Source organism: Symphalangus syndactylus, chromosome 13 (genome assembly GCF_028878055.3).
Source record: "Symphalangus syndactylus isolate Jambi chromosome 13, NHGRI_mSymSyn1-v2.1_pri, whole genome shotgun sequence".
Lineage (NCBI taxonomy): Eukaryota > Metazoa > Chordata > Mammalia > Primates > Hylobatidae > Symphalangus > Symphalangus syndactylus.
The window spans coordinates 80,810,603-80,837,630 of NC_072435.2; the positions used below are offsets into that span (position 1 = coordinate 80,810,603).

Below are 27,028 nucleotides of genomic sequence, written 5' to 3' on the forward strand. Positions count from 1 at the left end.
ATTAACTCTGTAAGTCCTAAAGACCAATTTTAATTATTAGTATTTTGTAGCATTTGATACCTTCTACTTTCTCATGTTCTTGAAATTCATCCAGCATTTGGCACTGATACGGGAGGCGGGCAGGGAAGTGCTGGGTAGAGAAGGGTGGGGGTACCTGGTGAGGGCTCCACCCTCAGGCCTGTGTCCACATGGATTTAAATGAGGACAGGCGTTTCTGTTTTCGTGCCCCAAAAGTTGCCTTTTGGCCCACGACATCCCACCCCCCAACCTTGTGCTCATAAAAACCCGGGGCACAGACCCAAGTGGCTGGATATCAGTAGGAGCAGAAGAAGACACTGACAGACACCAGCAGACAGTGGCAGGCCAGAGATGGTGGAGTGACGTGGATGCCAAGGAAACTCTGGCCAGGGTCAGTTGGAGGGGAGTCTGGCTGCTCGGCAGCCCAACTCCAGGGAAGACTGCCTTCCCATTCCATCCCCCTTCTGGCTCCCCATCCATCTTGCTAAGAGCTACCTCCACCATTCCATAAAACTTTGTGCTCATCCTCCAAACCCATGTCTGATCCGATGTTTCTGGTACACTAGGGCAAGATCCCAGGATACAGAAAGCCCTCTGTCCTTGTGATAAGGCAGAGGGTCTACTGAGCTGATTAACACAAGCCACCAGCAGATGGCAAAACTGAAAGAGCACACTGTAACACACACCCACTAGGGCTTCAGGAGCTATAAACACTCAACCCTAGATGCTGCTATGGGGTGGGAGTCCAGAAATGCTCCCCAGGACCTGCTCATCTACATGCTTCCCTTATGGGTTTGAGCAGTGGGGCACTGAAGAAGCGAGCCACACCCATGTTGCATGCTCTGAGAAGGGGATAAGGGAACTCTCCCATTTCAGCATTTTGTGATAAGATAATGGAGAATTTCTTCTTTTGTTTTTGCTTATCTAACAGATGTCAGGTTTCATATCAAGCCTTTACATGCACAACAATCCTGCAGATACCTCATTTCAGTGATGTTATAGAGAGAAAATGTTGGCATACAAGTGAGGTAAATTTGTCCAAGATTGCATGGTGCCTTTTGAAGTTTAATGTAGGCATTCTGTCTCTAGAGTATGCTCACTTAGGTACTCCACTGAATATTCTACAACCAATGAGATTGATTATATTGCCACTAGTTTTCTAAGACAAAGATCATATTCCTTTTGTAAGTAAAATTAGGAGATGATACACAACCTATGTGAAATGTACTTTACTATCCTTACCTCCAGCCTACCTTAACCACTCTGCAGCCAAAACTAAACTTAGACATTGTTTTTGTTATTTTATACTACCTGTTCCTCAAAGATGTCCACACATGATCCCACCTCAGGGTCTTTGCCCTTACCCTTCTCTTTTCTTGAGTGCACTTCCCACATACACGATCTTCAACTCCCACATACACGATCTTCACATGAGTTGATCTCACTTTCTTCAGGCATCTTCTCAAAGACCAGTTTGAAAGGCTTTCCTTGACCTCTCTGCCTAAATAGCAATCCTCCCTATGATATGCTCTATCCTGTTACCTGTTTGATTTTATTTCATGTCATTTTGTGGCACTTTTCACTACCTAACACATTCCCTATTTATTTCTTAGTTCCTTGTTTTTCACCAAACAGAATATAACTTATTTAAAATTGGAACTTTATTTTGTTCATAGTTTTAGCTCCATGCCAAGAACAATGCTTGCCTGAAGGAAGGAAATCAAGAAGTGTTTTGGCATGAATCCAAGAATTAAACTAGCTTTATTGCATTAAATATGTTTCTCCTGCCTTTTAATAAAAACGTTAAATTGTGGGGCACATATGCATGATGCACAGGTTTGCTATATAAGTAAATGTGTGCCACAGTGGTGTGCTGCACCTGTTAACCCATCACCTGGGTATTATGTCCAGAACGAATTAGCTGTTTTTCCTGACGCTCTCCCCCACCCCTCCTCCCCTGCCAACAGGCCCCAGTGTGTGTTGTTCCCCTCCCTGTGTCCATGTGTTCTCATTGTTTACCTTCCACTTGTAAGTGGGAATGACTAGTTTTTAAAAACAGATCAAGATTAAATGAATCTTTTCTAAGACATCATTTCTTCCACTAGGAAGACTTAATTGCTCCATCTTTATAGTTAATATTACGCTTTGTAGTTAAGTGTATTTCAGCATATTGTTTAAAAAGTGTTTTTATTTTGCATTGTGTTTGTGTTTTTTTCATCCTTGACTAGAATATAAAATATTAAAGTCATGAATTTTGAGTAGCTAAAAAAATACTTGAATGGTTGAAACAATTATTCAATGAAGTACAAATTAAAAACAAGTACTAGATAAAAAGAAAAAGGAAAATAGTTTTTTTCTCATTGAAAATATTCAAAGTACTTTCCCTCCGGGTAGTCAGTTACATTTATGACACATATTCTTACACTGTTACATCTTTAAATACAGAAATACAAAGAGGCTCTGGGGTTTGAGCTTGGCCCTAACCTGACAAGTGTCAGGTCGATTCATTTTAGAATACAGGGAGATCACTGTACAGAATACACCTTCCTTAAAATATCTCTATTGAAAATAGAAAAGAATAAGACTATCCTTCCAGATCTGATTGGAATGTTTTAGAACTTTAACAATTTAATCTGGAGTTTGAAATTAGATTTTTTTCCTAAATTGTTAAATTGTTCAGGAAAGCACCTTCTGAAAGATTTTAAATAACATAATTGCCTGACAATTACTTTGAACACACTGAACAATCTTCTTTCACTAAGAAGAAACTGAGCTCTTGAAAAAAAAAAAGTCACTTAGCTGTAGCACACTGGAATAACAGTCCAAAAACTTAATAGCTAGAGTTTCTATCTTGCCAAATAAAAGCAATTTAATGACTCACTTTGCCACAGTTTTTCTCTGGCTAAAATCATAGAAAATTCTTTCTAATTTGTATGTATCTGTGTGTGTTTCTATAGGTCACAAAAAAGGTGTCTCCGGAATTGGTGGGTTCTTGGTCTCACTGACTTCAAGAATGAAGCCGCGGACTCTTGCGGTGAGTGCTACAGTTCTAAAGGCGGCGTGTCCGGAGTTTGTTCCTTCTGATGTTCGGATGTGTTTGGAGTTTCTTCCTTCTGGTGGGTTTGTGGTCTCTCTGGCTCAGGAGTGAAGCTGCAGACCTTCGTGGTGAGTGTTATAGCTCTTAAGGCAGCGCGTCTGGAGTTGTTCGTTCCTCCCGGTGGGCTCGTGGTCTCGCTGGCTTCAGGAGTGAAGCTGCAGACCTTCGTGGTGAGTGTTATAGCTCTTAAGGCAGCGCGTCTGGAGTTGTTCGTTCCTCCGGGTGGGCTCCCGGTCTCGCTGGCTTCAGGAGTGAAGCTGCAGACCTTCTCGGTGAGTGTTACAGCTCATAAATGCAGTGTGGACCCAAAGAGTGAGCAGTAGCAAGGTTTATTCCAAAGAGCGAAAGAACAAAGCTCCCACAGTGTGGAAGGGAACCCGAGCGTATTGCCACTGCTGGCTCTGGCAGCCTGCTTTTATTCTTATCTGGTCCCACCCACATCCTGCTGATTGGTAGGGCCAAGTGGTCTGTTCTGACAGGGCGCTGATTGGTGCGTTTACCATCCCTGAGCTAGACATAAAAGTTCTCCACGTCCCCATTAGATCAGTTAGATACAGAGTATTGACACAAAGGTTCTCCAAGGCCCCACCAGAGCAGCCAGACATAGTGTGGATTGGTGCATCCACAAACCTCGAGCTAGACACAGGGTGCTGATTGGTGTGTTTACAATCCCTGAGCTAGACATAAAGGTTCTCCACGTCTCCACCAGACTCAGGAGCCCAGCTGGCTTCACCCAGTGGATCCCGTACCGGGGCTGCAGGTGGAGCTGCCTGCCAGTCCTGCGCCGTGCGCTCGCGCTCCTCAGCTCTTGGGTGGTCGATGGGACTGGGCGCCGTGGAGCAGGGGGCGGTGCTCGTTGGGGAGGCTCCGGGGCACAGGAGCCCATGGAGGGGGTGGGAGGCTCAAGCACGGCGGGCTGCAGGTCTGGAGCCCTGCCCCGTGGGAAGGCAGCTAAGGTCCGGTGAGAAATCGAGCTCAGTGCTGGTGGGTTGGCACTGCTGGGGGACCCAGTACACCCTCCGCAGCCGCTGGCCTGGGTGCTAAGCCCCTCATTGCCCAGAGCTGGCAGGGCTGCTGGCTGCTCCGAGTGGGGGGCCCGCCAAGCCCACGCCCACCTGGAACTCCAGCTGGCCCGCAAGTGCTGTGCGCCGCACCGGTTCCCGTGCGCCCCTCTCCCTCCACACCTCCCTGCAAGCTGAGGGAGCCGGCTCCGCCTTGGCCAGCCCAGAAAGGGGCTCCCACAGTGCAGCGGTGGGCTGAAGGGCTCCTCAAGTGCCGCCAAAGTGGGAGCCCAGGCAGAGGAGGCACCGAAAGCAAGCGAGGGCTGTGAAGACTGCCAGCACGCTGTCACCTCTCAAAAGGAATCCTAAAAAAGCAGTGGAGTCATACATAAATGACAAGTCTTCTTTACTTATTTTTCTTTCTTTCTTCCTTTCCTTCTTTCTTTTTTTTTCCCCCCAAGACAGAGTCTCGCCCTGTTGCCCAGGCTGCCAGGCTGGAGTTCAGTGGCGCGATCTAGGCTCACTGCAAGCTCCACCTCCCAGATTCACGCCATTCTCCTGCCTCAGCCTCCCGAGTAGCTGAGACTACAGGTGCCCGCCATTACGCCCGGCTAATTTTTTTGTATTTTTAGTAGAGATGGGGTTGCACCGTGTAGCCAGGATGGTCTCGATCTCCTGACCTGGTGATCTGCCCACCTCAGCCTCCCAAAATGCTGGGATTACAGGCATGAGCTACCGCACATGGCCTTACTTCTTTCTGTTCTTTAACTCTTAAATTATTTCTAAACTCACATAGATGTCTCCCTAAACCCCTGCCCCTACCATTTCTGTTGGATAGTTTTAGAGCTCTATCTATGGTCCCTGGGTCTCTGCTGGCACCTTAATATTACTCAGCTTTTCACTTATTTTTCTAAAATGGCAAGTCCAGTACAGCCCATGGGCTGTCATTGTTATGACAATTAGTGTTTTTCATTGTCTTCTGTTTGTAGCAATTGGTATTTATTGTCTGACTTGGGTGTAGAAATCAGTATCAGTGCTTTATACATTTGTCACAGTGTTTGGAGCAATTGCCTTCATAAACACTATATTTTGCACTAAACACTAAATTTTAATTTTTAGAGACAACCACCTTTTAATCTTTATCTGTCGTATGGAAATTGAATTTGACTTCTACTATCATTAAATTTGTACTTTTGTGGCTCAAGTTCTTTCCTGCTGTCAGACTAAAAAGAAACATTGTCAGAATTAGTTCTTGCTGGTCTTTTGTTTCGTAAGCTTCCAGTAAGTAAATGGGATCATACTTAAAACTAGGTCACTTATTTTCAACTTTAGAATTTTGTTACCTAATTTATATGATGATTCACATTTAAAATAATCTGTAGAATTACAAGAACATAATAAATTAGTTGTATTCTTTGCAGCTGTTGTCATTTAATTGAATGAACTTTTCACTTCAAAAAAGTATTTTTCTGATGTCATGATATTAGAAGTATCAACAACAATAATAATTGATCAAATTTGTCCATAATCTTATAACATGCTTTACATGCATTATCTTAATTTTTTAACAACTACTATAACATAGGCTCTTTGTCCGTATTTTATAGAAAATACATCTTTAGATTTATGGAGATTATATAATTTGCTCATGCTCATACGTTTAGTAAGTGTTAGATTATAACTGAGAATTCATTCTGTATTAGGCTTTGTTATATTTACTAATAAATTGTAACTTCAAATGATATGCTAAATTATAATTTCAGGTGTATTTGAAACAATTACACTATAATAAATGATTATAAACAGATACAGAAGAATTTGACAGGCCTATCTCAAAAAGAGAATTGAGATTATTTAATCATTTAATCTACTAAAATCATAAAATTTCATTGAAGACTTAAAAAATTGAGACTATATTGAAAGTATGAACCTTTCTTATAAACTTACATTAAAAATTATACATATATCATTATGTATATCTTCTAAGACAATATTAATATTAATTATAAAGAGTTTTATGAAGTGATTTCTAATTTCAGTCATTGATAATATTTAACTACAGGTAGTTGACGGAGTAACCTGTGTGTATCTTCATATTAGATAATCTTAATTATTTTAACAATAGCTCTTGAATATCCTGTTTAAGGATCAATGCCAGTACTATAAGTTTAATTTTACCATGTACAGGAAAACAACAATATATATGAGAACCAACTTGAATATATTCCGAGAAATGAATAAATGATTTGGGTAAAATATTTTATTAGTATTTAAATGTATATTCAATACTAAAGAGCGTAAGACTATAATACATAAATAATTAAACTTGGAGGTTCTTTTAGGATATTTCAGCACACAAAAATATAAAAGAGGCATACTTACTGTGTAACAGGTAAGAGGAGTTTATTTTACAGGTTTGTCAGTAAGGAAAAGGAACATGTCTCAGCAGGTTTTGGGGAGAGCTTCAATATGAGTCAAGGTTCAGGATAGTTCTAGAGACTTGATTCCCTTTGGACGACCCGTTTTCTTCTAAAAAGTAGGCTTCCATTGTTCCATACAAGACCTCTGCCACTGTGGACAGTCAGCTAAGCTACTGTCTGTTTTGGCTTTTACTGTTAGTGCTCTACAGGCTAAGTGTCCCTACTCTCTTTTGTTGTGTCTGTGGCTTTGGCTGACTCATGGCTTCTTGTCATTCAGGACCTGCTCAACGGTGCTACTTTTGGCATTTGGGGCCAAATAACTCTTTTCTGTAGGGGGCTGTTATGTGCATTGTAGGATGTTTAGCAAGATCCCTACTTCTGGCACTCGATGGCAGAAATGTCCCCAAGTTGTCACAACCAAACATATCTCCAGACATTGCTAAATGTTCCCTGGGTCGGGGAGGGTGGGTAGGCAAAATTTTAAGTGATTTAAACCATTGACTTACACTTAAATTTCTCCCTATGAGTTAGATCCCCACCTCACAGTTACGCACCTGAGATGTACTTTCCCTATCTCACAGTTAAACTCATCTTTACAGAGAGCTTCCCAGAAGGTAGCAGTATGCCCAGCCAATATCTTACATGGCCTCTCCATTAGAGTTCAGTAATATCTTCGCCTTTAAGCCCTTAAGTGCTGCTAAATAAACCAAATTAGAAACACAATTTCCTTTTATTTTGTTATTGTTTATAAGAATTTATTTTGTAATCTCTATAGCATTTCTATAAGTATATACCTACAGACATTATATTTGCTTATTTATATTCCAGAATGCCTAGGTTCAAGTTCAGATTGATACTTACTAGTTTTGTGACATTGAGCAGTTAACTTAACCCAAGTAGGCCTTAGTTTTCTTAAGAGGGGATAAAATAACACCACACTTGTAGGATTTTTAGAATGATTAATTAATGTTTATTAAAAATATGTTTAATGTCTGTTAAATACATAATCAAAATAATGATATCTATTACCCCCAAAACTTTTCTCATATATCAATATATTGACTGTGGTGATGGTTTCATGGGTTTACATGTCTCAAATTTACCACATTGTATATTTTAAATATGTGCAGTTTGTTGTATGTCGATTATACCTCACTAGGAGTAAAAAAATTGTATCTATTATGTCAATTATATATATATATATTTGTAATGATATTTACCTAATGATAAAAATAGTTATTTCTGGATTGTGGTAGTTTGTGTCATTTGTTTGTGGCTTAACTAAAGTTTTGTTATGTTTAATTTAAAAACTGTTATTCTTTGCTGCATTGTTTAAAATTTTTATAATGAATATATAAAATAAACATGAACCATTTATCTTAATTTTTTAGGGGGAAGTATTTTGAATATAATAATGTATTTAATATTCATTTCTAATTCTTTATACTTTGTCACTCTTCCTTATGCAGGCTTCTGATTTAATATTTCTCACCCAAATCTCTAAGTGCTTTTCTTCTAATGTTTTACATTTGACAGATTCACATCTCAGAGAGGCGACTTACTTCTTACTTTTCCATTTCTCAATATGGCTATGAAAACTCATTCCATAATTTTCTCATGTTTTGTATTTCTTTCCTGTATTTGGAAATAATTTGCGTAGTAAATGAACACTTCCTTATATTTAACTTAATAGCAAGCTACAATTTAAGTTAATTCTTGCTTCCTGTCTACAGAAAACAACGGCTGCTAACCAATTTTGGCTTAGCAGTTTTTCACATACAGGAACTGTTAAATTCTCTTCACTCCTCTGCGTCAGATTAATTTTGTTTCTTTTATAGCATGGTGGGTTTTATTTTTGTTTCCACAAACTATAAGTAATCATGATGTTCTTCACTTAACTGCCTCTGAGTAGGCCAAATTTTTTTAATTTCTGCAGTGTAACGGCAGGAACCTCCCTCTCTTTCTTCCGCTGATACACACAAAGTGCTCCTTTCATGCCTAAGCTACAGGAAATTTAAAGATTTAAAAAATCAGATTATTGACTGTAGCACAAAACATCTCACCCATAATGATATGGGTAGCATTGCCTCATATACATCATTATTTTAATCAGTGCCTATGTTAAACACTCAGTTTTTAAAATTAATTTTTGTTATAAAAGTATATTCAGTTTTGAATACACAAATTGCAAACATTTAGAAACTACACATAATTATTATTTTATTTTATTTTATGTTTCGCCCTTCTATTGGCAGTAACAGTGGTCGTGCCAATGACTGCTTTTATATGGACACGGGATGGAGGAAGCAACAGTGCTACTGATTACAATAGTCTTCTCTTTGTTTATGAAGTAAGCAAGCACAGCAAGGCTTTAAATTTCCATTTTCTTTTTACTTGGGAATAGCTTGGAACCAGTATGTCTCTATCTCATTTGACACATTTATATTTTTATTCAAAACCTACTATTTGATAGGCTATTCTTTTCAGCAATATTCCCAGCCCATTGTGGTATCATTTTGGTTCTCTATTAATTCTGTTTCATTTCATTACCTCAACTTCTTCCTCAACACTTGGTTCTTTCTCTGTCATTTTCCAACTGTGTTCCTCCTATTGCCTTTTAAATGTGGTGGTCAAACTCTCACCCTGGTTTTCAAAACATGCCAAGATCTCCTGATATGTGGCGGCTGCCTCTGACATGGATTATGTATTCCACTCAGATGAATTGTCATGGAAAAGTGGACATGCCGCATCATTCATCATATCAGATATATATTTTGTGTTTCTTTTTTTTTTTCATTTCATGTTTGGATGCCTACCTTGTCCTTGAATACTTTGTGAAACCTATTTTTTCTTTGAGGCTCATTTCATGTCCTATTCCCTCTGAGGACACATTTGTTCACTTCCTAGTCTGATTATCTTTAAAATTAAAGTCTTAGAATTTACAGGTGTAAGGAATTTCAGAGATCATGTAGTTCAATACCTTAGATAATCTAAGGAAATTTGGAATTTTGGAGATCACGTAGTTCAATACCTTAGAAATTTTAAGGAAATTTATCAGTGTCAAAGAACTAGCGACTGCAGAGCTGACTAACAGCTTCGAATTTTATATCATAGGAAGTGCTCTTTTTTTTTCTCCCAATAATATGTTGTTTTGTTTTGGCATTAAATCACATCTTATTTTCTTGTATTACTTTATTGTTTCATTGCATGAGTCTTGTTTCCCAATTTGGTAGAGGGTTCTTAAAATTTAGGTTCATACTTTGTATATCCTCCAAGTGCCTAGACCATCCAAGCCACAGACTGTTGTATGTGCGTGAGCTCTCCCTCTGCTCTCTTTCTCTCTGCCTGTCTCTCTCTCTCTACACACACACACACACACACACACACACACAGACACACACATGGACTATTACCAATCATAGATTTACCAGATGTCTGTTTTTAGGAGCTTTAATCATCAAGTCTTTGTATGTCCAATATAGACTCTGTTAAGGCATCTTGTGATCCTGTACATGTATTTAGTTTTGTCCAATATTAGATTATAAAAATGCATTGGATGAACCTCTGACTGCCTTCTACTTCTGCCACTCTAAATTATTATTAATCAGGTTCATCTGCTTCCTTTCTTTTTCTTTCCTTGGTGGTAGGAAAAGGCTGATATCTGTATGTGACAAGTACTCTCACAACTCCTCCACTGAAACAAATTTCCTTAAGAGGTGAAAAAAGGCCAGAGCTCAGTGTAAATGAAGCTTTGTACATGTGTTTTAGGACTTGCCTCTTTTTTCCTCTGGTCATTGCATGTGTCTTGTTTGTTTAGTCTTGTTCATTTTGTGAAATTATGAAAAAGTAATTACTGTGTTCGTTGGAAGAGGTATATCTTTAGATTCATGTAGCATTTTGCCTCTATTCTAATAGTTTCACCACAAGTAAAGAACTAAATCTGTAAGACAAAAACATGTGTATGTGTGTGTGTGTGTGTTTGGGTTGGGAAGCAGCTGCTATTAGGATAGTTGTATGTGGAAACCACAAAACTGAGTCATAAAATACACTGCATGAAGAGAGAACAGGTTTGAACACAAGGAGGTCTTACAGTGAATTACCCTTTCACAAGGAAGCAGTCCCTCTGGAACATCAAGTTAGTAATCTAAACTATATTTTACTATTAAAACTACTCATGCTTGAAATAAGTTGTCCTAGTCCTCAATTAAATCATAAAATCACTGAAAAAACTAACTGACATCTTTATAAAATGGGGATTTAATTATAACTTTAATCTTGGCAATGCTGCTTGAAGCGAAACTTAACACTATGACCATAAATGTGCATACTCAATAAAACGTAACCTTTCCACTTATTAGCAACATTTCCTTCACTTAAAGGGTTTCCTTTTCTTAGGCTGTTGGCACATTTGACCACTCTCCACTTTATGAGTCCTTGGAGAAATACATAGTCCTTCAAATATGGAGACAACATTCAGAAGCGTCTCAAATGACTTATAACTTAAAACTTAGGCTTAACCGTAATTTCCATTTGGGGAAATAAAAGAAATGCTAAGTAGCAGCATGATGCATTCCTTTTCACCTGTAATTCAATTTATTTATATTTTTTAAAATGAGACCTTAATGTTTATTACCTTTAGCAGAAATAAAAAGAAATCTTGCTTGCCTACTGCAATATCTTTTCACACTTAAGAAAACTCTCTGCTGGAAATAGACTGCCTTAGAGAAAGTATGTCTGTCTTGTGCATTGACATGGCTTGAGCACATAGCAAAAGGCATCACCTGCCCTCACAAATGCTTGTTACCTGGATATCATCTTTTACAGCAAGCCCTAGAAACAACACCTTCATAATGCAGCCTATCTTCGGCTTTTGTTCAAATTGGTGAAAGTAGGCTAACTTCTCTAGCAATACTCCTGAAACCATATCAGCTCTTGCTGAATATATTTTTCCCCACATAAACCAGTCAAGTGATCAACTGGACAGGCTACCTGCTTAACAGTCATTCGGGCTCCCAGGTGAATGCAAGTTCTCTCATCTTAAGCAGATTTCGGTACCCTGTAAGCCACTATCTTGGTAGACTTGAAATGAAACATACATTGAGGAGAACGTGTAGTAGGTTTTCATAGTCCAATCTTGGTAGTAGCACATATCATCTCTGCTTCCTTTCTTTTGGCTGGAACTTAGTACACGGCCACACATAAGTAAAAGGGAGGCAAGAAAACATGGTTTGGCTTGACCTTGCATCCAGAAAGAAGAGAGGCTCATGTATTTGGGTGATCAAGTGGTCATTTATGCCACACCTGTTCAAGCTCATTCAGTCTTCACTGGTGCAAGAAAGGAATATCTTACTTTTGGATAGCTCATTTCAAGAAAACTTGTGTCTTCTAAAAGGAAATCCAGCTGGGCCATTTCCAGTTTTCAATTCCAGAAAGATGATTAGATTTCTTCTAATGAAATTGGGACCACTGATATCAAGCACAATATCTCCAAGTAGATACAACTTAGAGATTTTATAACATTGATAACCTTATTTTCTGTGTCTGGAAAAAGTCAACGACATTTGTTTCTGTGTAAGCCTGTATTCTATCCAATCCATTACTGACAATTTTAGTGCTAGGTTGAAAATTCAAGGTCTATAGAACTGGCTTGAGCTTTTGGGTTTCAAAACTTATCAGGTTTCCTAATAGAATATTTTTATTTACTTTTATTTTGGAAAAGTTAAAGTGAAAAATTACCAACTGTGTGACTCAGATGCAAAGGAATGACATTGGTGAAATTGGAGGCTTTGGATGATGTCACACAAATTCACACAAATTCAGTTTCCCATTATTCAAAATGAACATTGTTTTCTAGTAATGAGTTATGCCAAATTCATTTTGTTCCTATATCTTTTTTGTCCATCGATTTACTCATTTTGGAAATAAAAGACTGCTAAAGTAAAAAAAAATAAAAGTTGCTTCTAGCAGGAAAAACCATATAATATAATATAATATAATATAATATAATATAATATAATATAATCTTGTGATGACTCTAATCAATGAGAATTCTGAATTCTGCCTCTTCACTACTGTTAGCAAAGGTAGCTTCTCCTGTTGGATTTTTGATGCCCCCTCTTGATGTAATGCCTAATAATGATTCCCCAGCAGCTGGTATTCTCAATCTGGATCATTTTAGAAGGACTTCGGATCTTTGCTGAGCTTTCTTCTGGTAGCTACAACTGTGCAAACTCTTTTTTAAGGAGGTTTCTTCAGTAGGTGACCAACTGTCCTAGTTTGCTTGGGGCTCAAGGGTCTTCCAGGATACAGGAATTTCAGTGATAAACCAGTTAAATACCAGGCAAACCAAGATGAGTTGGTTATAATCTTATGGTTCTTTGGAGCAGCCAGGTGACAACAGCAGCACAAGATCCCATACTTCCTTGCTTTCCTCTCAGCATCATTTTTACTTTCTGTGAAGTAGCAATTGGCAGTGCCAATTTACCTTTGGCTTAGTAGAAAGCATTTCTGCAATTGTGGTTACATACAACCTGAAGCAAAGTAAGAGTGCTTTTTTAAATTCAAATCCTTGAGTTCTACCTCAGATCAACCCTCAAATCTCACAGATGGAACCTGCAAAACCACATTTCTAATAAGTATTTTATAGGGATATCTGTATGCATTAAAGTTTGAGCTGTATTTCTTTATGAAGTCTATTTATAAAGTAGCAAGAGAGAACTTCTGTTTTTAGCTATCTGGATCAAGTTTAGATAACGAGAGAGTTTGACAAAAGCCTCATACTTATTTTTTGATGTATTGAACTTATTTAAGTAATACAGGCACTTATGTAAATAAGGCCCCAAGTTGTGGTTACATACATACTTTGGGGTATACATACGTGGGGGTTACCAAAATCCTGCCCCATGCAGGAGTGCTTGGTGTATAAATGGGATTCTAAACATTATTGTTTCAGAATCTTCCCTCCAGCTCTTGCCCCAGGGAAATTATTAGATGTTTAAGCTCCAATCAGGCCCTCCTTTCTCTTGTACATTCCATAGCTGCCATTTGAAAATTATCATTATTGCAGTCATATCTATACCACTATCAAATTCTTTAAGGGAAAGCTGCACTCCTCCCAACCCCCCTCAACTCCTAGTTCTTTCTTTGTCACATCTTCTCCTTCACAGGAGTCATCATCATGAGAGAACCCTCCTACCCTGGAATATGAGCACAGTGGGATGGTCCTTCTCACCCTGTGTCAGCACAGTATTTACAACTCTTCTGAGACATACAGCTGGCCGTCTCCGCTCCCTTCTCTGCCTCTGGGCTGGGTAGTGAGTTTTTCTGTGGTGGAGAAAGGAGACAATGATTAGCATTCCCTCCCACCTTTACTTCTAGGCTTAAATTTCTTTCTTTAATTGCCAAGTATTAGGTAGAGCATCCCATTTCTGCATGGCTGACTCCCTCCAATTTATTTTCATTATTTTAAGAAAAATCTAGGGAGAACGAACAACCTGTTGTGGTCATGCTAGATCATTCCACTAGATGGCACTCTTAGGTTAGCTTTGCTTCCAGTTTCCATCAATGGAGGATTTTTACAGTGAAGCAAATGCTGAAAGAGCCATAATTTATGTTTCATGATTTACTTGGCTGTTTAGTGAAGGGATGGGTTGCCCCTCCACACCTGTGGGCGTTTCTCGTCAGGTGGAATGAGAGACTTGGAAAAGAAAGAGACACAGAGACAAACTATAGAGAAAGAAAAATGGGCCCAGGGGACCGGCGTTCAGCATACAGAGGTCCCGTGCCAGCACCAGCCTCTGAGTTCCCTTAGTATTTATTGATCATTATCGGGCGTTTCTGGGAGAGGGGATGTGGCAGGACAATAGGGTAATAGTGGAGAGAAGGTCAGCAGGAAAACATGTGAACAAATGTCTCTGCATCATAAACAAGATAAAGAAAAATTGCTGTGCTTTTGATGTGCATATACATAAACATCTCAATGCCATAAAGAGCAGTATTGCTACCAGCATGTCCCACCTCCAGCCCTAATGCGGTTTTCCCTAATCTCAGTAGATGGAATATACAATCGAGCTTTACACCAAGACATTCTGTTGCCCAGGGATGAGCAGGAGACAGATGCCTTCCTCTTATCTCAACTGCAAAGAGGCCTTTCTTCCTCTTTTACTAATCCTCCAGAGCACAGACCCTTTATGGGTGTCGGGCTGTGGGACCCTCATGTCTTTCCCTTCCCAGGAGGCCATATTTCAGACTATCACATGGGGAGAAACCTTGGACAATACCTGGCTTTACTAGGCAGAGGTCCCTGCGGCCTTCAGCAGTGTATTGTGTCTCTGGGTACTTGAGATTAGAGAGTGGTGATGACTCTTAACAAGCATGCTGCCTTCAAGCATTTGTTTAACAAAGCACATCCTGCACAGCCCTTAATCCATTTAACCCTGAGTTGACACAGCACATGTTTCAGGGAGCACAGGGTTGAGGGTAGGGTTGCAGATTAACAGCATCTCAAGGCAAAATAATTTTTCTTAGTACAGAACTAAATGAAGTCTCTATGTCTACTTCTTTCTACACAAACACAGTAATATTGTGATCTCTCTTTCTTTTCCCCACAGTTAGAAGTACTGCAGAGTTTTACACTGTTTCAGAAATTAAGATATGTACTTTACTGTTGAATCTGACTTAATTATATTGTAATACATTGGGGGTTACCTTATAATGTAGGCAAACAGTAGTAAGCAGGTGAATGCCTTTATTGGGTCCTCCTACTGTTTGTTGTGGTAGATTAAACAGCCCAGAAGGAGCAAAGTACTTCTTTCCCAGAGACAGAGCTTGGGTCTTACCATAGCTCTCACTGAGACAACTGTGTTTTCACCAGTAGCCTCTCTTCTCTTCCAACTCTTAAACAGCACAGCTGCTGTGCCACACATTTTCACTGGTCATCTTCCTTGACTCTCTCTACTATACAAACTAAGTTTTAATAATAATTTTGGTTATATTTCATATTCGCTATTACATCTTATGACTAATTAAAAAACATATTTTCAGAAGAAATGATTGGGGTTTGGAATAAGATAGTTTTATATTTTTAAAAAATATTGTATTTTATTTTTGTATTACGTCAGTTTCAGGGATGCATGTTCAGGTTTGTTAAACGGATATATTACATAATGCTGGGGTCTGGGCTTCTATTGACCTCACCACACAAATAGGAAACATCATACCCAACTGGTAGTTTTTTCAAACCTTGCCTTCCTGTCTCCCTCCTCGCTTTTGGAGTCCCCAGTGCTGATGTTTCCATCTTTATATCCACGTGTACCCATTGTTTAGTTCCCACTTACAAGTGAGGACACGCGATATTTGATATTCTGTTTCTGCAAAAATTAACTTAGGATAATGGCCTCCCCTGCATCCATGTTGCTGCAAATAACATGATTTTGTTCTTTTTTATAATTATGCTGTATTCTAGAGTGTGTATGTACCACATTTTCTTTATTCAGTCCACTTTTGATGGACACTTAGGTTGATTCCATGACTTTGCTATTGCAAATAGTGCTGCAATATCATGAGAGTGCAGGTGTCTTTTTGGTGAAATGATTCATTTTTCCTCCAGGTAGGTAGATACCTAGTAGTAGAATTGCTGGGTCAAATAGTAGGTTTGTTTGTTTGTTTGTTTGTTTGTTTAGTTCTTTGAGAAATACTATATACTACTTGCCATAAATGCTGAACTAGTTTACATTTCTACCAAATGTTCCTTTTTGCTCCATCCTCAGCAACATCTTTTTTTTTTTTTTTATTTTTTTAATAGTAGCCGCTATGAATGGTGTGAGATGGTATCTCTTTGTGGTTTTAATTTGCATTTCTCTGATGATTAGTGACGATGAGCATCTTTTCATCTGTTTGTTGGCTGCTTGTATGTCTTATTTTGAGAAGTGCCTATTCATGTTTTTTGCTCACTTTTTAATGGGGTTATTTTTTTTCTTTCTGCTTTAAGTTACGTATAGATTCTGGATATTAGTCTTTGTCAGATATATAGACTACAAATGTTTTCTCCCATTCTGTAGGCTGTCTGTTTACTCTTTTGATCATTTCTTTTGCTGTGCAGAAGCACTTTGGTCCCATTTGTCAAATGTTTTTGTGTTTGTTGTAATGGCTTTTGAGGTCTTAGTCATAAATTATTTGCTTTGGCCAATGTCGAAAAGAGTTTTTCCTAGGTTTCCTTCTGGGATTTTTATTGTTTGAGGTTTTACATTTAAGTCTTTAATACATTTTGAGTTTGTTTATAATTTTTATATATGGTGAGAGGAAGGGGTCCAGTTTCATTTTCCTGCAAATTGCTAGCCAGTTTTCACAGCATCATTTACTGAATAGTATGCCTTTTCTCCATTGCTTATTTTTGTCAGCTTTATTGAAAATCAGTTGGTTGTAGATGTGTGGCTATTTCTGGCTTCTCTATTCTATACCATTGATGTATGTGTCTATTTTTATAACAGTACCCTGCTGTTTGGGTTACTGTAGCCTTGTATACAGTTATAGGTAATATATAGTCAGCAGATATACCTAATAGTACAGTCAGGTAATGTGATACCACTGCCACTGGTTTTGTTATTTTTGCTTATGATGTTTTTGTTTGTTAGTTTGTTTTTAAAGCTATTTGGGTTCCTTTTTGGTTCCATGTGAATTTTAGAATTTTTTTTCTAATTCTGTGAAAAGTGACATTGTTAATTTGGTAGAAATTGCATTGAATCTGTAGATTACTTTGGGCAATATCATCATTTTAATATTTATTCTTCCAATCTATAGCATGGGCTGTTTTTCCCTTTGTTTGTTTCATTTATAATTTCTTTCATCAGACTTTCGTAGTTGTCCTTGTAGAGATCTTGCACCTCCTTGGTTAAATATACTCTTAGATATTTTATATGTATGTGTGTGGCTACTGTAAATGGGATTGAGTTCTTGATTCGATTCTCAGTTTGAAGGTTACTTGTGTATAGAAAGCTATTGATTTTTGTACATTGATTTGTATCTTGAAACATTGCAGTTGGTTTTCAGCTCTAGGAGGCTTTTAGAGGACTCTTTAGGGTTTTCTACTTATCTTAGCATTTCCAGGATAATGTCATCAGCCAACAGAGATAATTTGAATTTCTCTTTTCCTATTTGGATGGCTCTTATTTCTTTCTTTTGCCTAGTTGCTCTGCATAAGACTTCCAATAGTATGTTCAGTAGGCACAGCTGAGTGGATGTCCTTGTTTTCTTCCAGTTCTTAGGGAGAATGCTGTTGTTAATTTGAGATCTTCCTATCAATTTTATATAGGCATTTAGGGCTATAAACTTTCCTTTTAACACTGCTTTTGCTCCATCCCAGAGGTTTTGGTATGTTGTGTCTTTTTATTTTTATTTGTTTCATTTTTTAAAAAAATGTCTGCCTTAATTTTGCTATTTACCCCAAAGTCATTCAAGAGCAAGTTGTTTAGTTACCATGTTCTTATGTAGTTTTGATTTCTAGTTTCACTTCATTGTGGGCTGAGAAGATGCTTGATATGACTTCCATTTGTTTTAAATTTATTGAGACTTGTTTTATGACCGTGTGGTTAATTTAGAGAATACCTGTGCTCAGACAAAAAGAATGTATATTCTGTTATTGGGTGGAGTGTTCTCTAGATGTCTGTTGAGTACATTTGGTTGAGTCCAATTTAAGTACCAAGTTTCTGTGTTAGTTTTCTACCTCAATGACCTGTGTAGCTTCTTTTACATTTTTTTCTTTCATGTTGACCTTGGATAATCTGATGACTCTATGCCTTGGGGATAGTCATCTTGTATAGTATTTTGCAAGTGTTCTCTGAATTTCTTAAAGCTGGAGGTCAACCTCTCTTACAAGATTATGAAAATTTTCCTGAATTATTCCCACAGATACGTTTTCTAACTTGCTTACTTTTTCTTCTTTTCTCTCAGGAATGCAAATAAGCCATAGGTTTGGTCACTTTACATAATCCCATATTTCATGAAGTCTGTGTTTATTTTCTTTAAATTCTTTTTTCTTCATTTTTATCTGGCTGGGTTAATTCAAAATACTTGTCTTCAAGCTCTGAAATTCTTTCTTTTGTTTGGTGTAGTCCACTCTTAAAGCATCCAGCTGTATTTTGAAATTTCTTTAGTGAATTTTTCAATTTCAGCAGATCGATTTTTTTTCCTTAGTATAACTATCTCATATTTTACATCCTATTTTTTTCTGATTTCTTTGTATTTGATTTCAACTTTTCCTTGCATCTCATTAAATTTCCTTAAAATCCATATTTTAATTCTTTGTCCTTTCAGCCATTTCAATCTGGTTAGGACCCATTGGTAGAGAGCTAGTGTGATCCTTTGGAGGAGGAAAAGCACTCTGGCTTTTTGTGCTGTCAGAGTTCTTATACTCATTCTTTCTCATCTGAGGGAATTGTCACTTCTTATTTTTGAAATTGCTATTGCTTGGATAAGACTTTTAATTTTTTAAATTAGTTTTTTTTTTTCCCTTGAGGGTATGACTGTGATTTTTGTTATATATGATCCTTAGGCTTCATTTCTGGGTGCTTTCAGGGAGCCACAGTTCTGGATGGGTTCCTCAGTAGTGGATAACTTCTGTGCAGTGGCTTTCTCATATTCTGCTGGTTGTAGTGATGCAGTGGAGGTAAGCGCTGACACACTATCTCCTACAGGGCTGAGGGTGCGAAGGTCTCAGGAAGCTTATCTCGAGGGCTAGCACTAAGCCCTTCTGGTAGCAGGCTTTTTTCTGTGATGGTAAAGTTCAGGCTGCAGTGCCGCAGATGATACTTAAGAGTAAGAGTAGGCTCTCCCTGCGGTAGGCTGATGTCAAGTAGAAGCACCACCCTGACAGGGAGGTGGCAGGAACGGATTGTACTGGAGTGCACTGAGGTCTCCAGGATAGGGGTGGGAGGTGCACCAACTCCTCTTCCTGAACTGGCAGGAATGTGTTCTGTTCCCCTACCAGGCCCCTGTTGCAAGGCACAGGACCCTAAGTTCACAAAGACTTTCTCTTTTGATCCCTGGCCATAGTGTGGCTGTGGGCCATGATAGGCCCCCTGATGACTACCACTAAAGTGGGTTTGGGTCAGAGCCTGTTCCTGGAGACCAGGGCAGGCAGTTTAAAGACTTGTCTGTCCTCTATTGCGGGGGCACTGCCAGTCTATGTAGGGAGAACAGTTGGGCCCTGATCTGCATGAAAGCCTGAGCAGCACAGCCTCGCTTCAGCAGGGGTGGAACCTTCACAAAAAGCACAAAAACACTTTTTGCCAGTGTATGCTTTCAGTACTTGCCAAAACCAGAGTGAATCTGGGGGAGTGTCTGGTGGTGCAGTGGCACAAGGAGGGAATACCCAGGTAGGGCAGTGTCTCACCACAGGGGCACAACCAGTATGGAACTCACCATCTCAGTTCATGTCTGATGGGAGTACAGTCTTGTCTGCATAGCCACCTGGTTCTCTGTCCCTGGGAAGTTCCCAAACCACCACCAATTGTATTGCCCTGGGTTGGGAGGCAGAGTCACTCTGCAACAGTTTGGCGATCAGCAAATTGTCAGAGGGGTGAAGGGGAGCAGAGACGCCTTTCCACCTACCCTTCCCATGAGGCACCAAGTTCTTCGGGGTCAATCTCTGATAGACTTTTGCTGCTTTCCTTTTCTTTCCTCCTCCAGCTTCTTCCCTTTGGGACTCTGACAAGTCCTGGCTCTCTTCCTTCCATTTTCTATTCAAAAGTTGTCTATTCACTGGTAACTTTAATCTTTCTGAGGAGAACTGGCATCTGATGTCACTAATCACCCACCTTGAATAAACAAGAATTTTAATTTTAATTGCCCTTGCCTGAATTAGTAAAATGACAGTTAAGCAAATACCGGAACTTACAGAGTGAGGAAATGGAAACCAAAAACAACATGGCTAATAACCATATACAGGTAGAATTCAAAGCATAACAGGGTAAGAGAGGGTCTTAAGCTGTATGTTTATTTAAGTGATGAAAATATATAATGATGTGTAAACAAAAGTGTAGTATAAAAAGATATTGACCAGGCGCGGTGGCTCACGCCTGTAATCCCAACACTTTGGGAGGGCGAGGTGGGTGGATCACAAGGTCAGGGGTTTGAGACCAGCCTGGCCAACACAGTGAAACCCCATCTCTACTAAAAATACAAAAAAATTAGCCAGGCGTGGTGGTGGACACCTGTAATCCCAGCTTCTTGGGAGGCTGAGGCAGGAGAATTGCTTGAACCTGGGAGGCGGAGGTTGCAGTGAGCCGAGATCAAGTCATTGCACTCTAGCCTGGGTGACAGTGCGAGACTCCGTCTCAAAAAAAAAAAAATAAAAAAGAAGAAAAGATGAAAATATTGAGACAAACCCCCAACTTTACTCATTTGTAATTGGACTATAGTCAAATTATGAGAATAATGATGAAACATTTCATATCTAGAAAGAGGGGAAAAATAATGAGATTACTTAACCTAAAGCAGTGCTATCTATGGCATTATTTAGGTAATGGTACATCCTGAAAGGCAGGAGCCCTGTCTTGGGTTTCACTCATTTCTTCCTCTGGATAGTGCTGTAAACATTCTCTAGAACAGTCTACTTGTATGTCTTGGGTTTCACTCATTTCTTCCTCTGGATAGTGCTGTAAACATTCTCTAGAACAGTCTACTTGTATATATTGAGCAAATTATTAAAACTCTATAAGCCTCATTTTTCTCATCTGTAAAATTGTGATGATAATATTCAGTCTTACAAGGTGCTGGTGAGGTTTCAATTATACAATATTTGTAAAGCATATTAATAAGGCATTCAGTAGGGTATCAGAACAGAGTGTCTTGAATAGTACAGTAGGGTCTCTAGGTGGAAGGCATTCGTATTTTTCAATTAACCCTCTTTAAGTAGTTTTTAGTAAATGCACATATGCTGGGTCACTTTGCTTTTATACTTTAAGAGTCTTAGCAAGAAAACTCTAATTTTCTGCACATAATTTAATTGAGGAAGAACTCTCTTATTTGTATATTTGTAGGGAAGAGATATCAGAGCTGGAATGGTTGCAGGACTGGAACATTAAGTGAGATTTTAATACCTCAGAATGATAAGGAGTGATTAAAAAAAGAGGATTCAGAAAACACAATTGAATTAATGTGTATTAGTGACCTTCAGCCTGTGGAAAAATAAATTGAGAAAACAATTTGATATATTAATAAAGTATGGGCTTCCTCTTCAATCCACCTATTTTTTCATGTAATAATTTGTAATAAGCTCATTTAAACTTTGACAATAGAAATCAAACATATACAATAAAAATGTATAAATTATATCGATTATGCTAAATTTTCAAGTTGTTAAATAAATGTCTTGACTCAGTTTCATGCTGATGATATGTTTGAACACCAATCATCAGTCTTAAAGGTATTGAAATGAAACAGATTTTTCTTTCAGTTTTTTAAATTGAAAATGTTTCCACTTTATTTCAGTCTTTTTGAATGTACAGGCATGCTCTAAAGTGGCTTCATGGGTTTATGTAATTAATAAGAAGTCATATCATCAGAGAATAAAAATAAATCAGTTTTCTTAATCACACTCTACAGTATACTATTTTTATTTTCATTTTCAAGCATTGAGAACTATCAAATATATTTGGAAAAATCAGCTTGCTGAATTTTTTTTCTTTTTTCTTTTTGTCAGAGTGAAACATTGGTTGGGTTGAAATGTAGATTTATGTTATCACATAAAAAAAAAAAAAACCTGCTTGGAGTGTCCTAAATAACAAATTAAATTAGTACTATGAAGTGTGGGCACCTGAATAGCACAAATAGTGCAATAATGTTAACTTATTTCCCTTTATTTCTGACCACTTCTCTGTTTTACAATGGCATTCTGAATTTCTATCACCCTTATAATAGGTAAGTTGATACTGGCTGTAACTTTAATAAGAATGCTTTGTACTCAATAATTCATATCAGAAAAAAAAACTGTCTAAAATACCAGACCCAGCCTCACTTCCCTGAACTTGTTCTCTAAGTTAACGATGGCCTACTAATAACAATTTTTGGAAATGAAAAAGTTTTGCTCAATTTACTAATATGCTAAGTAAGATTTTAAAAAATCATTTACTGGAGTCAAGATAAAAGAGGACTGATACTTGGTATATCCAGAATTCTAATATTTACACAATTTTTGGAGGCCAGACCAACAAAATTGGAGAAAGTACAGAACAAAACTCTAAACTTTAATTGTTTGAAATGGGGTTTGGCAAAAATATGAGAAATGTTAGAATTGTTTGACTAGTTTGGCCTAAGGGGACACTTCCCAATTTTTTTTATATTTCAAATTTGAGGCAAATAAAAGATATTTATTTATTTTTTTTCTTGAGACAGTCTTGCTCTGTTGCCCAGGCCAGAGCGCAGTGGCACGATCTCGGCTCACTGCAACCTCACCTCCTAAGTTCAAGCGATTCTCCTGCTTCAGCCTCTCGAGTAGCTGGGCCTACAGGCTCGTGCCACCACACCCAGCTAATTTTTGTATTACACCACCATGTTGGTCAGGCTGATCTTGAGCTCCTGTCCCTGTGATCCGCCCACCTTGGCCTCCCAAAGTGCTGGGATTACAGGCATGAGCCACGGCGCCCTGCCCAAAGAGAACATTTTTAAAAGCCAGAAAAAAAGCCTTAGTAGTTTATTAATCCAAGAAATGGTTGTAATTTTTACTGAATGCAAAATTAGTATCAGTATTTCTTCTGTCCTGCAAACTTTGCGCCAGTAACCAACAGTAACTGCACATTCTCTATGGCCCTGACCTTAAAGGCTGGACTACTTACAGGAATGATTGAGTGTAAAATCTAGATTTATTTATTTACATAAATCTAGATTTATGTAAAATTTAAAGATAATTTAGATTTTACATAAAAACTAATCTATGCATAATAATGAGCACTACATTTCAATGTAAGCCTCAATTTAAAGATTTTCAAGAACTGTAAACGACAAAATACATTTGATATCTTTCTTCATATTCTTCACTTACCAATGTCTGCCGATATACCTCTAGTTTTCATTTCAAGCCTTATTTAAAATGAACCAAGTTTGTTGCTATATTTTGAATCTAAATATTTTTATAGATTTATACCGAGGTCTGGATTGATCTTTTTAGACTGTTAGACTTTAGGATATTTGTAGCATTTATTTTATTACATTATTTTATTTTTTTTATTTTATTATTATTATACTTATTTTATTATTATTATTTTGAGATGATGTCTCACTCTGTTGCCCAGGCTGGAGTGCAGTGGTGTGATCTTGGCTCACTGCAACCTCCACCTCCCAAGTAGCTGGGACTCCAGGCGCGCACTACCATGCCAGGCTAATTTTTGTATTTTTAGTAGAGATAAGGTTTCCCCATGTTACCCAGGCTGGTCTAGAACTCCCCGCCCGCCCAGGTCTCCCAAAATGCTGAGATTACAGGTATGAGCCACTATACCTAGCTTATAGTATTTATTCTGTTATTGATTTACCCTAGCCATCTGCTTAGAATTAGAGAAATACAAAAGAAAGAAAGAAGGGGAAACGGAGAGAGAGAAAAAAAAAGAAAGAAAAAAACAGAAGGAGAGAGAGAACAGGAAGATCACATTGACCTCTGCTGTTTTCATTTTCTCTGTTCTCACTTCTTGGTACATGAGAGTAGAAAGATAGCCTTGATGATGACAGGACACGTCAATTAACACTCTTCTTACTTCTCTGACACAGTAGCGAGCTCTGCAACATTGAGTGTTTATGTGAGATGATTGGCAAATGTGTTTTGTAGATTAATTAGAACTGCAATTAAGTCATAAATAAGTAGATGCTACTGATTTGTGCAAATCTTCTAGTGAGATCTTTTTCTTTAGTCTACATTGGCTAGTCAATGAAGAAGCTTCATACCTAGGAAATATGTCCTCCAGCTGTTTTCTGAGCAATGTCCGCTTTCACAGTCATCTATATCCTTCAGATGAGGGTAGAAATACATTTTAAAAAACAGATACATTATATAAATTATTATGGAAAGAGGATATATTATGGGTCATATGGCAAATGCTTTTGTACAAAAAGGTTGAGTTGTAGGAGCATTATGCCCTCCTACACTCCTAGAAACGTTGTAGAAGAAATAGCTATGTAGAACAATTGTAGATACTCCTGAGTTTCTGAGTAGCGGCAAGTTAAATTGTTGGCCATCTTCTAAATATCTGTCTCTTCAGCTCAGGCTTTCAGAAGAAAAGTTTCCACATTAAAGAGAGCATGAGCTAGCAGAAATTTTCATTCCTCTCAGATCCAATTCCTTTTCATAAGAAATATCCTAAACAAAAATTCATAAGTAATATAGCTCATCTACAAATATAATTTATAAATCCAGATAATGTCCCATTTGTAATATAAAAGACAAAAAGAAATATACTAGATGATAAAAAAGTTCTGTATTTCAACATGTAAATACTTGGGAACAAATACACTATAAAACATATCAAAGTAGTTAGATGTCTACACCTAAATATAGAATTGCCACTAATGTAACAGTTAAAAATTGTAAACTAATACAGGGTTTGTTTATTTTTTTTGCCAACTAAAATACCATAATATCATAAGTGGTTTAGATCAATGCCATGATTTTTTAAAATGGTGAACATGTCTTAAAGCTCCAGAAAAAAATAAAATCTAAATTTCCTTATTATACAGTAGTTTCATTCCTGGAAATGTCAATTTGTATTAATATATTAAAAAAATCATTAGTCTTTATTTGCATAGTAGAGTTGGGTTCATGCAGCTGACATTTATAATAGGGTTAGCATAGAACTACTAGGCTTTTCAAAGAGGAAAAAATAATTTTCTGAGTTCAAGATAGTTCTCCTTACCCCTATCAACCATGTTGTAATTTTGCACGGAGGGGAGGAAAACAGGCCTGAGAATGAAGACCACTACAGAATAACCTGACTTTAGGTTTTCTCATTGTCATCATGGATCTCAAGTCCAAAATTAGCCTCCCACTTGGAATCACAGATTGGCCCTCTTCCAAGCTTTTAGTCCAAAGTAATGAAGTTATTTAGGTCAAAACAGTTGTCTTTGAAAAATGTGTGTACTTCCTAAGATTCGAGTACACCACTTCCAAGTGGTAGTATATTGCTTCTCCAATGCTAGTAGGTTACCCAAATTAATAATTCTTTAATTACAGAATGGAAGGAAATTGCTGTTAACCCCAAGCATATCTGTCACTAACAGATAGGTGGCATGGTACAGAGGTTTGGGGTCTGACAAAACTGTTTGCAAATCTCAACTTTGCAAATTACTGAATAATCTTCACTTTGTTACTTAATCACTCTAAAGTATTATCTTTACTTCATGGGGCTGTCATAAAGATCAAATGAAACTTAATAAGTGGAAGCTAACATTTTTAACTCATCCTTTTCTGCTATAAAATAGTCCAGGAACAGAAATAGAGAGAAAAACTCAAAAAGGAAATGATGATAGGAAACATAAGACAGAGAAAAAGTCAGTTTTCCTGGGAGAGAATAAAGGGAGAGTGTTAAACTGGGTAAGAGATGATAAATTAAAATCAAATTCCCTTCTCAAAATTAAGATTTTTGTTCTTCTATTTATCCTGATAAAAAAATGACTAGAACTGTTGTTGCTTATATGAAGAAGACCAGTGGGAGCTTGTTCTCATCATTTATTATGTGAATCTAATGTGCATTCCTTTTTTTTAAAAAAATGAACTTAGGAATAAAGATATTTGAGAAATTCTTTTTTTTGTTAGATTAATATCACTGTCATTTTAGTTGATATCACATCTTGCAGTATCTAGTTACCTGCTTAAATTTCACAATTCTAAATTGACATTTACAGTAAAAAGGGGATATTTTACAGGAATAGAAAAAATATAATGATATTATAAAATAAGCATATTGGTATTCAAATATATATCAATAATTGTTAACTAGTAAATTTAAAAATAATTATCTTTTTCATTCAGAAAACCATTATGTATATCAAGAATTAATTTTGCTCTCACAATAATAATTAATCCTACCAAAAAATCCTGCAATTTACTAGAAAGAGAACTCTCATTGATTCATTAATTTATTTTAGCTTTTTAAAAAAATGTCTTACATTCCTACTTTATGTTATGCCCTGCGCTAAATGCTGGGAATCCAATGATGAGTAAGGTTACTATATCTATCCTTAAGTAGGTAACATTCAATGTTAAGTACATTTTGTTTAGAAACACAAAATGATATTTGTTGTAGTTTATCCACATACACATATTTTCTCCTGCTTTTCCAGTTTTGATTTTGGATTATGATATTATTCATTTGAGAGCTAAGCATAAAATCCTTGTAGTCAATAAAACACATTTAAAAGGTAAAATAAGCTACTTGCAGAAATAAAAAACAATTTCAGGCATTTTATATGAACTTTTTTGTTTGTTTTCAGAACTAGAAAGTAAAAGTGTCAAA

At 37.5% G+C, this 27,028-nt stretch overlaps 1 long non-coding RNA gene across 1 annotated transcript in view; it reads left to right on the forward strand.

The window, feature by feature from the left end:
- Positions 1-27,028, forward strand: part of LOC134732202 (uncharacterized) — a 133,328-nt gene that overhangs the window by 61,082 nt on the left and 45,218 nt on the right. The window contains exon 2 of the long non-coding RNA XR_010115136.1: positions 2,976-3,052. This is a non-coding gene — a long non-coding RNA (uncharacterized lncRNA). The remainder of the gene's footprint in view (positions 1-2,975; positions 3,053-27,028) is intronic.